This window comes from Lagenorhynchus albirostris, chromosome 8 (genome assembly GCF_949774975.1).
Source record: "Lagenorhynchus albirostris chromosome 8, mLagAlb1.1, whole genome shotgun sequence".
NCBI lineage: Eukaryota > Metazoa > Chordata > Mammalia > Artiodactyla > Delphinidae > Lagenorhynchus > Lagenorhynchus albirostris.
Genome location: NC_083102.1, coordinates 17,756,242 through 17,772,130, shown reverse-complemented (window position 1 = coordinate 17,772,130; position 15,889 = coordinate 17,756,242). Strand labels below are relative to the sequence as shown.

Below are 15,889 nucleotides of genomic sequence, written 5' to 3'. Positions count from 1 at the left end.
AAATTATGTAATTTGGACAACAGACTGATTGGCAGGAATTAAGGAGGGGATGAGGAAGGAGGAAAGTAGGTATGACAGTAAAAGGGAAACATGAGGGGACTGTTCTGTATCCTGACTATATCTATGGCAATATCCTGATTGTGTTATTGTTTCTTATTTTGTAATTTTCTGAAATTTGTCATTTCGCATTTGTTCATGATACTCTTTGCTATCTAATGTCTTTAGATTATATGAAGTTAAAACTTTTCCCTTTAAAAAACAATAAAGGGGCACAAATCCAGTTCTAGAACTGCAACCTGAGAAAATCCTCCATCCACTCCCCAGTGAGAATACCAAAACTGTTTTTTTTTAAAAAATTAAAGTTTTTAGAAATTGTCCTAAGGGCACACAACAAGCGAAGAAACATTTATTCAAGAAAATCTACCAAATCTCAGTAAGAGCAGTGAGAGTTTGTGGCACTTAAGCCACAACCCATTTCTCCCTTCACCCCAGTTCAGCATGAGGGAAACTCCACTCTCCCAAGTGTGTGACCAAGGACACAGGAATAGCACTCCCACAGCTCCCAGTCAAGGGCTATGGTATCTCCCCAGGCAAGGCAGGCTGCTAGCATTTCTCATGCCCCTACCTTTATTTCAGAGGCTAAATTCCAGGAAAGTACAACCAAGAAAGAGGTCAGAGCCTCCTGTCCTCCACCCAACCAGAGGGCTGGGTGGAGGACAAGACAAAGGCTCTTTCCCAGATACAGCAGGCCAAGAAGCTGGAGTCCCAGTCACCTTTGCCCAAGCTTGTTCATAGGGTGGAGGTTCCATGCAGGGTAAAAAGACCAGCGGCTACCGCCCTACCCAGCACCACACTCAAAAAGCAGAGGTGTCGCTCTAGAAGTGGATCGCTGCCTCCACCCCCAGCTCCACAGCTGTGGCTCAGAGAGTTTGCCCCAGGAGGAGACGCATTCCATAAGAACTAAGAGCTCTGAAGTTCTCCCTACCTATACTGATTTGTTTGGAACAGAATGTGGAGAAGCTCAAGCCTAAGGGTGCTGTCAAAAACAAGAGATTTGGGGGGTTAGCAATTAAGAGGAGGCTAGTAGCTTGGTAAGAGCGACAAACTCTACTAGAGGACCACTATGTTGTCAGAGGGAACCAGTGAAAGAGACAGCTAAAAAGAGCCCTCCAAGGGTTTAAAAAAAAAAAAAATTAGACTTTCAGTAAAAAATGGCAAACTGGACACATATTTAGACACATATTTATCCTTTTTTTTTAATCCTTTTGAGAAGGACACACATGCTCCTTCTCAGAAACCTACTAAAATAACAATTTTATATTTTAAGACAAAGCTACAAGGATGAGACTAGGAGAAGAGGCCATTTTGGAAGCTAGAAAGCAGAATGGCTCTAAACTTCTCAACTTCTAGTGAAAGCTAGATGGAATGGAACAAGACTTTCAAAATTATAAAGGCAAATTATTTTTAACCTAAAATTCTATACTCTTCTAGCTTTGATCAAATTTAAGAATAGAATAAAGAATAGATCAAGAGGGCTTCCCTGGTGGTGCAGTGGTTGAAAGTCCACCTGCCGATGCAGGGGACGCGGGTTCGTGCTCCCGTCCGGGAGAATCCCACATGCCGCGGAGCGGCTGGGCCCGTGAGCCATGGCCGCTGAGCCTGCGCGTCCGGAGCCTGTGCTCCGCAACGGGAGAGGCCACAGCAGTGAGAGGCCCGCGTACCGCCAAAAAAAAAAAAAAAAAAAAAAAAAAGAATAGATCAAGAAAAGCTTCTGACACAGGAAATATGAGATCCAACATTGGACAGAGGCAATGAGAACCCCAGGATGGTGGTAGTGAAATGAAATACCAGGATGACAGCTGTGTATCAGCCCAGACTTGTTGGGAAGGCTCCAGGGGAGACTATCTTGGGAAGAGATCAAGTACCATGCCTACAAATTCCTTGAAAAAAGATATTATGAAGATTTAAGGGTTGGGTTAGTGTTAAGTACACAGAAAACCACGCAAACAAACAAAAAGTTAAGGTGAGTGTCATCTCCAGAAAAAGACAAAAAATTCTGCAGGAAAGGAAAGAAATTATCATTTTCTGTGTGGCTCAGCTACTATATATGGTATTTACACAGTTATAATATTGTAGACACTGAGTACCAATTTAAACAAAATAATAACCAATTTGGAAGAGGGAATTAGGACTTGTGGCACATGGGCCAGGAAGAAGAAAGCTACATCTTCATCTTCTACAGTTGAGAGTCAAAAGATTATGCCAGAAACTGAGAAATCAAGAAGTACCATTATCAGCATGTTACTTACAGAGCAGAGGTAATACCTAAAGAATCAGGTAAAACAGACGAGGTGCTTACCCTGGAGAAGAAGAAGGTGCTAGTGCAGGACTACTGTTTTCTATAACAAACTTTGACAAATTCTTGACTCTTTAAAAACTATGTGCATTCTAACTTGAAATAAAATTCTTAAATGTATACTTCTATCTCTTCTATATTGTGTCACTTCATTCACCAGTGTTCGGGTTTCAGTGTGACTAGTTTATACCAGTACCAAAAAATTAATTTTATCTCTGCCTTGAAGGCATTATTATGAAGGCTAGACAAGATATTCAGAAATTCTGCTTTTAATAACAGCTACCATTACTGTGTGCCCAGTACTGTACTAAGAACCTTCATACATTATCTCCAATTTCCACAACAGCCATGCAAAGTAGGTATTGTTTCCATTTTACACATGAGACCCTGATGCTCAGAGAGGTTAAATAATTTACTAATCTGTAGCAGAGCTCCTTGATCCCAGAGTTTCTGTTCTTCCTTCCTATTAGATCACATCACCTACATCACCTCTTTCTAGGGTTTGAGTTTAAAAGAACTACAAAGGGGAAAAAATGTAGCAGTTCAAAGAACTCCTTTGAGGGAAGGCCAGGGAGGGGAAGAGGAACCCTGAAGGATTCAGCAATATTACTAGGTAGCTGTCTACTGACTTAACCGAGCTTAACCCCAAATTGGAATTTCCAGCTGGTCATGTGAGCATAGAAAGCAATTTTTGAACTCTGGCTAGGAGCCCCTATGATTACAAAAATAAAAGCTCCGTTCTGCTCTTATTTTGAAATAAGATATTCCAGCTGTTCCAGCATGGGCCTAAACACCCTGGTGAGGACACTAAGACGACAAGGTTTTGTGTCCAGGGATACCCAGTTATCCTACAAGGCTGATTTCCGAAAAGGAGGGGACAGATGCATAACTTCTTCCCCAGTGGTGACCTCGGTCTGGGATCTCAGACCAGATGATCTTGAGGGTCCCTTCTTAGTAAGATTCTAGGTTGTATTTATCTTGGTTTAAAACATTAGGAGTTTTGAGAGTGTCTTGGCCAGTTTCCTTTCTGGAATTGTGGTGTGATATAATCAAGACACTTGCCTGCCTCTTTAAGTCTATTGGTTGGTTGGTTCAGGTGTGGGTAAAGTGGCCAGTTTGAGGAACAACAATGTTGTTTACATTCTTTCTTTCTGAAAAGTCAGGAGCCACCGGCAAGAAATGAAAGTGAAATCAGGGGATAGTGTCATCAGTCAGCACAAATGTGACAAAGTTCAGAGAGCTGTTTACTTAGGCACAACTGCGCCTGCCAGCCAGTCATAAGCTCGGGGCTTATGCTCGGGGCTGCATCGTTCCAGTCTCCACCGGCCTCGTTTCTAGAACCTGACATTAGGACGCAGCGAGAGAGAAGAATCAAGCGAACATGATTTCCTGCTCCTCCTCTTTATGAGTGTTTTGTGGGTTCTGCATCTTCTTTTTGGTAAGTACCTACCCTACATGCCCCACAGCTCGCCCAGACGCCTGCCTCTCTGCAAGACAAGTCAGCTTTCCTCTCAGACCCCGCATTCTAGCCATGGGCCTGGGGAAACGACTGGTAGTCAGGATCTGGGGACCTTCCCCCCCATACAGACCCACCTTCGTGAGCTCTGCTCTTCCCTCCTTCTCCCTACTCCCTGCAGCATCACTGTGCGACTCTGGCCTCAGAAGGGGTGCAGGTAATGTCAGTATAACTGGTTAGAAATGCAGGGGAGAACTGTGGGCAGCAGGGTCTTGCACCGAGTCTGTACAAATAATGGTTTGTGACGCATGAAGTGGATTCTTCATCAGAAAAAGCAGATCACTGACTCGCAGTAGCTAAACTGGTAGTTACAGGAAACACTATGAGTTCTTAAAATACGCACTGTGGACTAAGATTGTCAGAAAGACCTGTGTTCTTGACTCAGAAAGAAGACAAGAGATTTTCAGACCCTGTGTTATTAGACTACATTGCTTTTCACACCTTGATGGAAATTCATGGCGGGATTTTAGTTCAGTTGGTGATCTTAAAAGATTTTTTTTTAATGTGGGCTATTTTCCTAATAATTTCCAATATGCTTCTTCACCTGTAAAATCAAAGGCTCTTTGGGAAGAGACAAATACATGTATTATGTGATTTGTCCTTCCTTCCTCCCTCATGACGGCTGAAATGCATTTTTCAGTACCTTCTTCCTAAACCTCATCTCTCCCAAAGTCCCGAATCCGTGCACATGACGTTCTCCTTTTGATTTTGTATATTCCCCTTTCTCAACACTCTTTCCAGCTAACCCCCTGCTTTATCTAGTCACTAAGATTGTTGGTTTTCTAAATTTCACTTTTACATAAATATAACACATGATTCTGGAAATATTTTTTAATGTAAAAAGAAAGGAACTCTTACCCATGCCAGAGATATCAGGGCAAACATGAACATTTTAGAAAAATTCCTTAGTCTCTTTCTTGCAGTTATACTATAAAGTGTGATTTCAGACCTGGTTCTTCTAAAGGCTGCATAGAGTTTTAGTATCTTGATATGTCATAATTTGATTCTAATGTTGGGCATTCAAGTTGCTTCTCATTTTTTGCCAAAGTAATACTATGATGAACATTCCTGTATATAAATCATTGATTGCATTTCTGATTGCTGCCTTAGGGTAGACTCATAAGTGGAATTACTTGGCCAAAAGGTATGATGATTTTTAGGGTTTTCAGTGCCTTTTGCCATATTGCCTCCCAGAATGTTTCTAGGAATTTTCACATCCACCATCATTATATGAAAATGCTAGTTTTACTGCACTCTTGATATCAGTGTTTTTAGCTGCAGTTTTAATAGGGAAACTTATAGGTTACTTTACTTGGCATATCTTTGATTACATTACATGAGGTATATAGACTTTTTTTCATGTTAGTTAACGTGATAGAGTGTTTTATAATAAGAAATATGTGTTTGGTCTCTGTCCCCATTTCTGGCACAGAGCTCCTAAAACCCTTGGAATTTCCTTAGTGATAACAGAGGTAAAGGTGTCTTTTTTTTATTCATTACAAACCCTTTTCAACCACATCTGAGTTGTTAACTTTTGGCAAGTCGCTAAGAATGGGGCCGGCTGCCAGGGAAAACCACCACCCCAGCCCCCAACCTCTAGGGAGGTGAGAGCGGCTGGAGACTGAGTTCAATCACCAGTGGCCAATGATTCAATCATACCTACGTAATGAAACCTCCATAAAAATCCCTGAAGTACAGGGTTCAAGAGCTTCTGGGTTGGTGGACACACGGAGATGCCAGGAGGGTGACAGGCCTAAAGAGGGCATGGAAGCTCCACGACCCGTCCCCCCACCCTTTGCCCTAGGCATCGTCTGGGTGGCTGTTCCTGAGTTGTATCCTCCTATGATGAATGAGTATTCTAGTAAGTAGGCTGTTTTCCTGAGTTCTGTGTGAGCCACTCTAGCAAATTAATCAAACCCAAGGAGGGGGTCATGGGAAACTCGAAGTTATCCTAGACTTGCACTGCGGGGGGCAGCGCTCGGCTTGTGGCACTGACCCCTTAACCTGTGGGATCTGATGCTATCTCCAGGTAGATAGTGTCAGAATTAAGTTAAATTATAGGACATCCAGGTGTCACAGAAACTTCCTTGGTGGGGAAAAACCCTCACACATGTGGTGGAGGGTACAAATAAACAGAAGAGCTTTTACAGTTAACTATTTTGCATTCCTTCTTACGTGAAATATCTCTTCATATGCCTTGTCCATTTTTATGGAGATTAATGTTTTTCTTATCTGTTTGCATGAACATTTGTTATATTAGGTATATTAACCATTTCATGTTTGTTGCAGATATTTTTCCATACTCACTGACTTTTTTTGGGGGGGCTGCATTGGGTCTTCTTTGCTGTGCTCTGGCTTTCTCTAGTTGTGACGAGCGGGGGCTACTCTTCGTTGCGGTGTGGTGGCTTCTCTTGTGGCAGAGCACAGGCTCTAGGCGTGTGGGCTTCTGTAGTTGTGGTGCAAGGGCTCAGTGGTTGTGGCTCACGGGCTCTAGAATGCAGGCTCAGTAGCTGTGGCGCACGGGCTTAGTTGCTCTGTGACATGTGGGATCTTCCTGGACCAGGGCTCGAACCCGTGTCCCCTGCACTGGCAGGCAGATTCCTAACCACTGTGCCACTAGGAAAGCCCTCCACGATCACTGACTTTTAATTTTACATTTTGTTGTATAAAATGTATATTTTAATAGTTAAATCTGTACTGCTTTTTTCTTTGTAGTTTCAATTTGCTTTTAAGCTCAGAGCATTCTTTCTCATTCATAAATCAAATATTTACTTTTTTCTAGATCTTTTTTTTTTCTTTTGTCTGTTTGTTCCTTACACTTCACTATCGGATCCATGTGAAATTTATTTTGGTATGTGGAGTGAGATGAGGCCCTAAAATAGTTTTCTTTTGTTTTAACTAATCAATTGCTTCAGCATTAGTCAATGGAAAACCCTTTCTTCCACTGAATTATAACACCAATTTTACGGTGTATTAACTTCATATACATGGCTTTTCTGAGACATTCTGCTCTCTGAGCTGTCCATCCAGTACCCCTGCCATTCTGTTCTATTGGGCCCACTTCCCCCTGTTATTTCTCCTTGGGAGCTGGACACTGCAATGACCTCAGTGACTCTAGCCTGCCTTAGGCCTCTTCAAGTGAACTACAGCTTAAGGTGAATTAATTAATATAATAAATATCTTTGGAAGTTTAATCTTCACATATGCATACACAGTATGTTCTCGCAGAAACTGAGACTTTTTGCAGGGCTTTATTCTATACCCCTAGGCTCACACCACCTCAGCTGTCTCAGTCCTGTCAAAATGACAGAACTGAAATAATTTAGTAATGAGTTTACTCATTCCTTCGTTCAAGGAAAAACAATCCACAGATCCAGGGAGCGTGGCGCCTCACAAGCGGTGGAGCATTCTTTCTAGGGATGTGGGACAGAGCGTTAGAAGAGGCAACGTGGCTTATGATGAAGCCTCGACCTCATAGCCAGCAGGTCCTGTTTCCTGGGGAAGGTGAGCTGGCTCAGGCTGCTGGAAGACTGTGATTGGTGTATGTTAGGGTTCCTTGACAGGTGTTTCCCAGGCAGGCTGACTTGGGTTTAGATTTGTGACCTGGGCTGGGCCACTGGGGCCGCCTCATTTTCTGAGTCCCAATATACAACTTAACTTTATCAGCCAAAAATCTAGACTTGAATCGACTTTGGGAGGGGACGCCCCCGATCCCCAGCTCTTCTGTGAGGACACAGATCTTCTGCCCACTCAGCAGCAGTAGGGAGGTGCAGGTACTAACAGCCAAGACCCTGGCAGAGCAGAGAACACAAAGGAGCAGCGACCTCGGCCCCTTCCTGCAGCATCCCGCCCACCAGGAAGCATCAGGCCTCAGTCAGCACCCCCCTAAGAGTGACCAGGGAAAGATTCACTTTCTGAGGGATGGAGGGAGAGGCCCCATAGCACCTGCTACTCAGTTTGCCTGTGATTTGCTTTCTTTGAGTTATTTTAGTGAGTTACAAAGCCATTTCATATGCGTTACAAACTCTCCAGGTAAGAACCGCATCCTCCTGTGTGGGGATGGAGGTGAAGTCCGAGAAAACTTAGCCTCCTTTCCAGCCAACTCTCAAAATAACTTTTGCAAAACTGAAGGTCTAAGTCTAAGTGACCATCTATCATTCTTTCCCTCCACTTCTTTCCTTTTGACTTCTGGGGGCAAACTATGTTCACTAGTTTTACAGCAGGGCTAGCGGGCAGAACCGCCAGAGACAATGCCTGGCACTGCTCCAACCCCAGTTCAGGAACTCTCCGCACCTTCAGCCCCGCCACCTGGGGCCTCGCGCCTTAGGTTTGGGGGAGCAGGGGCTTGAGTTAATGAAGCACCTAGTGAGGATATAATCCAAACCTCTCACCCTGGCCTCCAAGGTCCTCAGGGACCTGGGTCCGCTCACCAGTCCAGCCTCGTCCTGTCCCCTCAGTCACTGGGCTGTCATCCAGTGTCTGTTCCTCTCCCAACCCGGTATTTATAACCACTGCACTCTGTTTCTAGAAGCCTCTTCCCCTGGCTTTTTCACATCCCTCAGGCCTCAAATCAAATGTCTCCTTCACAGACAGGCCTTCCCTGACCCTCCAATGGAGACCCATCACTTCCTTCTACCAGGTTCTCTCCTTCACATCACCCTGTTTATTTGCTTCCCAAATCTCTTCAAAAATTATAATTATCTTTTTAAAAATACATGTTTGGTGTTTGTCTCCCCAACGAGAGTGCAAGCTCAAGGAAGGCAAGCCCCTGCTTTGCCCCGCATGTTACTGATTCCCCAGGGCCTGTGACTCAGGGAATCGTCCAACATGTATGATCGCTGGAGTCACAAGAGGAAACCCTGGCCTCATCAGTAGAAGGGGGGGCAGTGGCTCTCCAGGTGAGTGCAGGATAGAGGGCAGAAGCAGCATAATCGAGGGCGACAGCAAAGGCCGTCACTCTTTGCTGGTACTGTTATTTGTCTTCAAACTCTGCCTTGGGGCCTGTGAATCTTGGCCCCCCCGTAAACTGCACTGTGAAGTCCCCCCAGTAAAAACCAAACGAGGATGGGTCCCAAGGTGCAGGCGTTTTCTCATTTTTAAGGATTATTTTTCCCCCCGCGCTAAATTTTTTTTGACCTTTGTTCCCAGCTGGATCATCTGCTTACTAGCAGGGCTAATGAGCAACAAAACAACTGGACAAACAGCAAGTTAATATTAATGGAGCTGCTGAGACAGTCTATTGCGGTAGCTTGCTGGAGGTGGAGGGGGTGGCGAATGCGCCAACTCCACACTGCAGTCTCATGGTGTAGTCATGTTTCTGCTGGCAAAGCTGTTTTTATTTACATGGAAAAATTAAGTAAATCCAGACGTCACAGTGTTCCATAAAAAGCCACTGCTGGCCCGGCCATCCGTGCGGCATCTGAAACCCAGGCGGCTGCTTCCATCTTACAACATTTGGGAAACAGCGCTGTGGCCTCGTTTTCAAAAGTAAGAACCTGAGCTCACGTTTCTGCCAAAGCAAATATGACACATTTCCCTTTCTTCTTCCCTTTTTATTTTCGTCAGGAGCCACACCCAAACCACAAGCACAGTGATGGCTCAATGAGTTCAGCTAGACAGATTTTCGCCAGGGCTGGAGGCCCCCTCTGACAACCTGGCTCTCTCCTCTGTCAGATTCTGTTTTTCTGACTTTCTTCTGCTCGTATTTTCTTCCCTGGGCTTCGCTCCCCCCCATTCACATCGCAGCCACGCCCTCCGCCCCTGTCCTGCTCTTCCCTCGTGTCCCCTTTCTCCCCTGGACCACAGCCTCCACCACGGCACCAGAGCAGGCAGCAGTCCACCTGTGCAGATCAAATTAACTCACTTCAGTCTCACAACAGCCCCCAGGGACAGGCCCGAAGGCGCGTTAAGGGCGGGGATGTAGACTCCGGCAAGCTCACTGACATGCCCAAGGTCACGCGCTATGAGCGACAGGACAGCAGCCTGAACCCCGGTGGTCTGGCGCTAAGGTCCACGCTCTTCACCACCACATCCCTCACACCATCCCGGAGTCGTCCGCGCCAGCCACCAGTGAGGACAGCTTCCTGGAGTCCAGGTTCTCCAGGGAAGCTCTGTTCTGAACTCCAGTACTAGTGTCTCCTCAAGAATGTCACTTCTCTGAGCCTCAGTTTCCTCTCTATGATAATAATTTAAGTAACACTAGGTAACGTTCCACATGCTGCACATAAATCACCTCACTTAATTTCCATAACATTTACAAAACATGCTCTATTGTTATACCCATTTTGCAGATGAGAAAACTAGGCAGAGAGACATTCAGGTAGCTAGTAAATGGTAGAGCAGGGATTTGAACTCAGGACACACAGCTTCAAAGTCTAAGCTCAATGTCACCCCCATACAAGAGGAGAATAATGTGATGTCCACACACTGTGGCCGTGAAGATTAAAGGGGATGATGCACGTGAGGGCCAGACCTCGGGAGACAAGACTCAGGTTCTTACAGTGATTTCACAATTCTGCCCAACAGGCCTCACCAGGCTCACTTGGGGAAGTCACTGAGCCTCACTAAGCCTCAGTTTTCTCCTCTGGAAAGTGAAGATAATAACATTAAATGTGCTCTCATAGTGAAAACTTAAGAATACCTGCTAAGTGCTTAGTACAGGGCCTGGCGCAGAGTAAATGCTCAAAAAGATTTTGAGGTCAGTATTTGATCTTTAATAAGCCCTCAATCAAACTAGATTCTTTCTTAGACACCTCCAGTGATCATAAAGACTTCTCAAAGCAAGTTCTGCCCTCCAAGCTCCCCTATAGCTTTCTTAAGTCATTAATGAGAAGGAAGCCCGGGAGATGAATTTGTAGCCAACAAACTAGAAACCCATCCGTTTTTCTTTCAAGCTTCTGTTCCACAAAACTTGCACACTGTGTAGTGTCTGTCAGCAGCAAAATTATAACATCCAAGTTTTGCCAGGTCATGGCAGCAACTGCTCCTGCTGGTGCAGGGGCGGGGCGGGGCCTCACCACACCTGAGTCCCTCCTTGCAAGGGGCCTCACAGTGTCCAACGCCTGAAGCTAGCTACAGGCTCACATACATGTCTGAGAAAGAGGGGACAAGCTTGAGGAAACTTACATTTAGGAAATGGGAAGCATAAAAAACAGAGAAGGAGGAGAACTAGGACAGAGATTCAGGTCAAAAAAATAGAAGCAGGTCTTCCCTGGTGGCGCAGTGGTTGAGAGTCCGCCTGCCAAGGCACGGGACGCGGGTTCGTGCCCCGGTCCGGGAAGATCCCACATGCCGCGGAGCGGCTGGGCCCGTGAGCCATGGCCACTGAGCCTGCGCGTCCAGAGCCTGTGCTCCGCAACGGGAGAGGCCACAACAGTGAGAGGCCTGCGTACCGCCAAAAAAAAAAAAATAGAAGGAAGCATTTACGAAGCTCTATGTGCCATGGCTGACGTTCACGAAACCATTCAGAGGTCACTCAGTGGATACTTACTATGTGCCCATAATGTGCCAGGTAGTCCTGGGTGTTGCGGATGTAACAGTTAAAGGCAGATTTTGAGAGAGACGGGCAGCCATAGATTTTTGTCTGATTTGCCTAACAGATAAAATTCCTTGCCCACATGAAGTTTACATTCTACTGAGGGTTGTAGATGGAAGACAAAAGAAAACATTTAGCACGTTAGATGGTGGAAAACGGCAAGGAGGAAGAGCAGGGAAGCAGCACGGGGAGAGCCGTGCCGGTGCCGCGGAAGGGCTGCTGCGGCTTCAAAATGCCGACCAGGGATGGCGCCACTGAGAAAGGGACCTTTGAGCAGAGACCCAGGGGAGGCAGACACGTGATAACAGAGACCCAGGGGAGGCAGACACGTGATGACAGAAGAGCACTCCAGGCGAGGAATGCAAGTGCAAAGTCCCAAGCTTGCCTAAAGTTTTTGGAAAATGCGAAAGGAGCCAATGTGGCAGAAGCTGGGGGAGGGAGTGGAGAGCAGGAATAACGGGAGAAGAGGTCCAGGAGGTGACACGGACACTAACAGCACTGGGGAGTCCTGATCCCAAAGAAGCAGGAGAAGGCCAAGTTATTGTTAATGTTGTCCCTGGAAAGTGGGCGCCCTTGGCGTCAAGAGTCATCCTTGTTAACAAGCTCCAGGACATTTACACACCTGCGGGCACAGCACACTGTACCATTCCCTGGCCGAGGAATTCAAACGTTCCAGAGTCTCGTCCCCACCCTCTGGAGCGGGAGCTCGGGCTGAAGGGGACACTTACAGGAACTTGCCTTCCTCTCCGATGGGCACCTATAAGGGCTCATTAAACACGTGATGAACGAAGCAGAATCTCCCGGTGGTGGACGAGTGGTGCCCTGATATGAGCGCCAGTGCAGGGTGCTCCAGGAGGCTACCCTCGGGGGCATCATTCGGGACAGAGGCGTGCAGGTGGTGAACTCGGGCAAAATGGCGAGAAACTAAATAAGCCCCAGCTATATAAAGTCTTGTTACTGAATATCATTAGACGCTCAGGCAGGAAGAATGAACTGAAGAAACAGAATGAGGTGGGTGATTTGGGAGTAGGTATTTTTGCTAAGTCAATGTAGAGAAAGGAGTTTTGTGGGGAATCTCGTATGTTGGGGTAAGATGAAAATGTAATATGTGAAGTCATGATTAGAGCAGTGACGAATCAGAAGTTATAAATAAGTGTGTGATCAACATCTGTATACAGCAGCCGCATAATGATTAAGCTGATAGATATTTTAGCATAAAAGAAAGAAGTGCTTGGGAGCTGGAGCTACAGACCTTCTCTAAAATGGAAACAAAAGGTCGACGGGCAGCAGTTTGCAAAGTTCACTTTGACCCTGGAACTCAAGAGAGCACGTGGTAGGCCTTCAGCCATCTGAAGTAAACAAGCCAGTGTCGGTGGCAAGAGCCGGCCTCCCCGCTCCATCAGCCCTTCTCAAGTGTCCCTTACAGTCAAGGGGCAGGCCAGGGGTGAAACCTATGCTGGGAAAAGCTCTCTGGTCACCCGTTCTCTGCCTGCCAGGTGTCCTGTACTCGGGGCGTGGGCGGCTGGAGGGATTTCCAGTGCAACAATCCGCCAGTGCTCCAACCCTCCCTCAGACACGACCTCATGCAAGTTTCCCTCTTTTAACATGAAGGTGGCAAGAACGTAATTTAGAAGATCAGGATACTATGTCTGTGCCTCTTTCAGCCATCATCCCATCAGCGTGAAAACTTCAGAGGTGCTTAAACTAGAAAACAAAAGCAGACCAACTGCCTCGAATGCACTGTCTGGGAGTGTTCTCCTTCTGCTTCTCTAACTGGGACCCTGCTGCCCTGGGCTCTCCGGTGACAAGCGTGAACACACTCCACACACTCACTCAGAGTCAAGATCTGTGTCTTGGTCCAGGGGCCCCACTGCCACAAAGGGTTATGCTTTACGATGACCGCTGTGACGACAAAAGGCTAGCAGCCTTTATTTATAAAGAGCTCATATACAGAAACCAAACAGAAACCAAAACTGAAAATGATAGAAAGAAAAAAAAAAAGGAAATGACAGCACTCCCAAGAGAAGAAAACAGAGATGGTAAACAAACACTTAAAAAACGTTAAACCTTGCTCATTAAAAAGAAACAGTACAGCAATGCTGTGTCATTTTTCATTATCAAAGATGAAAAGACAAGAAAATTCAATCTGGGAGGATGAGATGAGATAAGTACTCTCTTAAGCTGCTGGTGGAAGGATAAACTGATTCACAAACATAGTCACCCTGGCATTATTTTTAATATTATAAAACAACATCGTAAGACAGAATATATAAACCTTACACAATAGAACAGCTAACGCAGCCGTTAAAAATATTGTTTAGGAAACACTTCTAGTGACAAAAGGAAATATTAATGCTATAATGATGTTTACAAAGTGGGATACAAGCACATATATTTACGTGGTCCCAACTATGTAAAGCAACATTATAGAAGGAAATGTGTCGTTGACTGGTTACTTCTACAACCTTGAAATTATAGACGATTTTTAGTCTTGTCTCCATACTTTCGTGCATTTTTCTAGTTTTCTACAACCAAGATGCATTACTTTATTATAAACAGGAAAACTTCACCTAAAAATAGCAACAGTGACTCAGCAGTGTCCCCTTCTGCCCTCTGAAGGAAGCACAGGCTTATCATCTAAAGGGAACTAAAAAGCTCATTGTGGTGAGAACATGAATACTAGGATTGTTAAAAGCCAAAACAAAACAAAACAGGGTAAGCTCTTAGGAAGGCAGAGCAGAGTATCCTAGGGTTTTCCAACCAAATAACCATATCGTTTTACTGGGAAGTGTTTAGAAAAAAGAAGCTAGGACTAGCCCCCAACCTCTCTGTCCACATCCCAACAGGAAGCACGGAGGAGCCATCCCAGCACTGAGTATATATGAGACGTAAAACACGGCCCCTCACCTCAAGAAGCTTTGCCGTCTTGTTAGATAAGTACATGCAGGACCTAAAGGGTGCTACATGTCATTTTCATTCAAAAAAAAAAGAGTTCCTACTGTGTATCACGCACCATTCTGGGATAAAACAGCGAGTGGGAGCATAATCTTGGCCTTCAGCTATAGCAGAGTGTGGGCTGAAGCAGTCTGAGAAAGCTGGTGAAAAATTAGTAGGACTCAGAGAGGCAGAGAACAGGGTAGGACTTGAGGAGGTGGAGTGCCTGAGCGGGGGGGCAGTCGGGAACGGGGACAGTGGGCAGGTGCCGGACTGAGCAAAGCAAGGGGGGAAGACCAAAGGGAGCTGGGCCTCACTGGAGAACCCAAGTTCAAGTTCTAAGCCATACCAGATCGTGGTGAGCCTCACGTACCAGGCATAGGAGTTGGGACTGAATTCTATGTGCATAAAAGGGTGAGAGGAAGTAAATCAGGGACTACCACCTTCTCCACACGCTGGCTCATGGGCTTCCTAGCTCCAATTTATTTTGTCTCACTCTCTGTTGAAAACCTCGAGAGAGAAGAGGAAGTCAGAAACAAAGGCCCTGGGTGCCTGGGGAGCTGCTGATTGACATGGCTCAGGCAGTCTCCTCTGAGAAGCCCCAGGAATCTTTTTGCATTAAGCTTAATATATACATATATTTTTTTAGCCCAAGTGTAACAGGCTTGAAATAGGAGAAGTAAGAGGGAGCGTTTACACAAAGGCACCCCAACTCCCAACCTGGACCATGGAGGCAAGTCAAATCTCATTTCCCACTGCACCATGGTGTAAATCCGGATTCCAGTCCTGGAAATCCATCCTACACCCCGAAATACCTAAATGCATTAAAAATGGAGATACAGGCTTTTACAAACATTTGTTAATATGTAAAACCGTGCAAACTATGTTCCTGTTGGGAATTTTTCCCATCCCGTGGGCTGCACCGGTTAAAACTTACCGTACCAATCTAATACCGTGGACTAAACACACTCTTCTTATACCTGGTAAATCTTTCTGTCTCTGCCAAAGGAGTCACTGATAAATCTTTATTCTCATCAGCCACCTACTGCAGACTGAACATCTGTGTCCCCCCAAAGTTCGTATGTTGAAACCTAACCCCCAACGAGACAGTATTTGTAAGTGGGGCCTTTGGGAGGTGATTAGAATGGGATCGGTGCCCTTAAAAAAGAGGCCCCAGAGAGTTCCTGGTCCCTCCACCATGTGAGGACACAGCAAAAAGCTGAGCCCTTACCACACTCCGAATCAGCCGGTGCCTTGATTTGGACTTGCCGCCTGAACTGAGAGGAAGAAATCTCTGTTGCTGACGAGCCACCCAGTCCGCGGTAATTTGCTGCAGCAGTCCGCATGGCCTGACGCTGCCCTCCCCCTCAGTCTGTTCCACATCCTGCCCCCTCTCACCACGCTTTGTTTTTCCACGCGCAGGACAAGTGTGGGAGTGGTCAGGCAGACCCTCCAGCCAGCTCTGGGAAAGGTGAGGGGCTGCACCTCTCAAGGGGTCCCTCCAGAAATTGATCTCCAGGGCCACCACTGGCCACCACTCCCTGCACTG

General features: G+C 45.9%; 2 protein-coding genes across 11 annotated transcripts in view; one reads left to right on the top strand and one right to left on the bottom strand.

Moving 5' to 3' along the window:
- CYREN (cell cycle regulator of NHEJ) overlaps positions 1-15,889 on the bottom strand; it is a 90,596-nt gene that overhangs the window by 68,138 nt on the left and 6,569 nt on the right. The gene's annotated exons all lie outside the window — the stretch shown is intronic.
- TMEM140 (transmembrane protein 140) overlaps positions 3,165-15,889 on the top strand; it is a 24,447-nt gene continuing 11,722 nt past the window's right edge. Inside the window, exons 1-3 of one of the 7 annotated variants that reach the window (XR_009541910.1) lie at positions 3,165-3,794; positions 8,615-8,770; positions 9,438-11,709. The gene's annotated coding sequence lies outside the window, so the exon portion shown is untranslated. Of the gene's footprint in view, positions 3,795-8,614; positions 8,771-9,437; positions 11,710-14,595; positions 15,663-15,889 lie in introns of those variants that run through there. The other 6 variants (XR_009541908.1, XM_060156615.1, XM_060156614.1 and 3 more) reach the window with 6 other exon arrangements.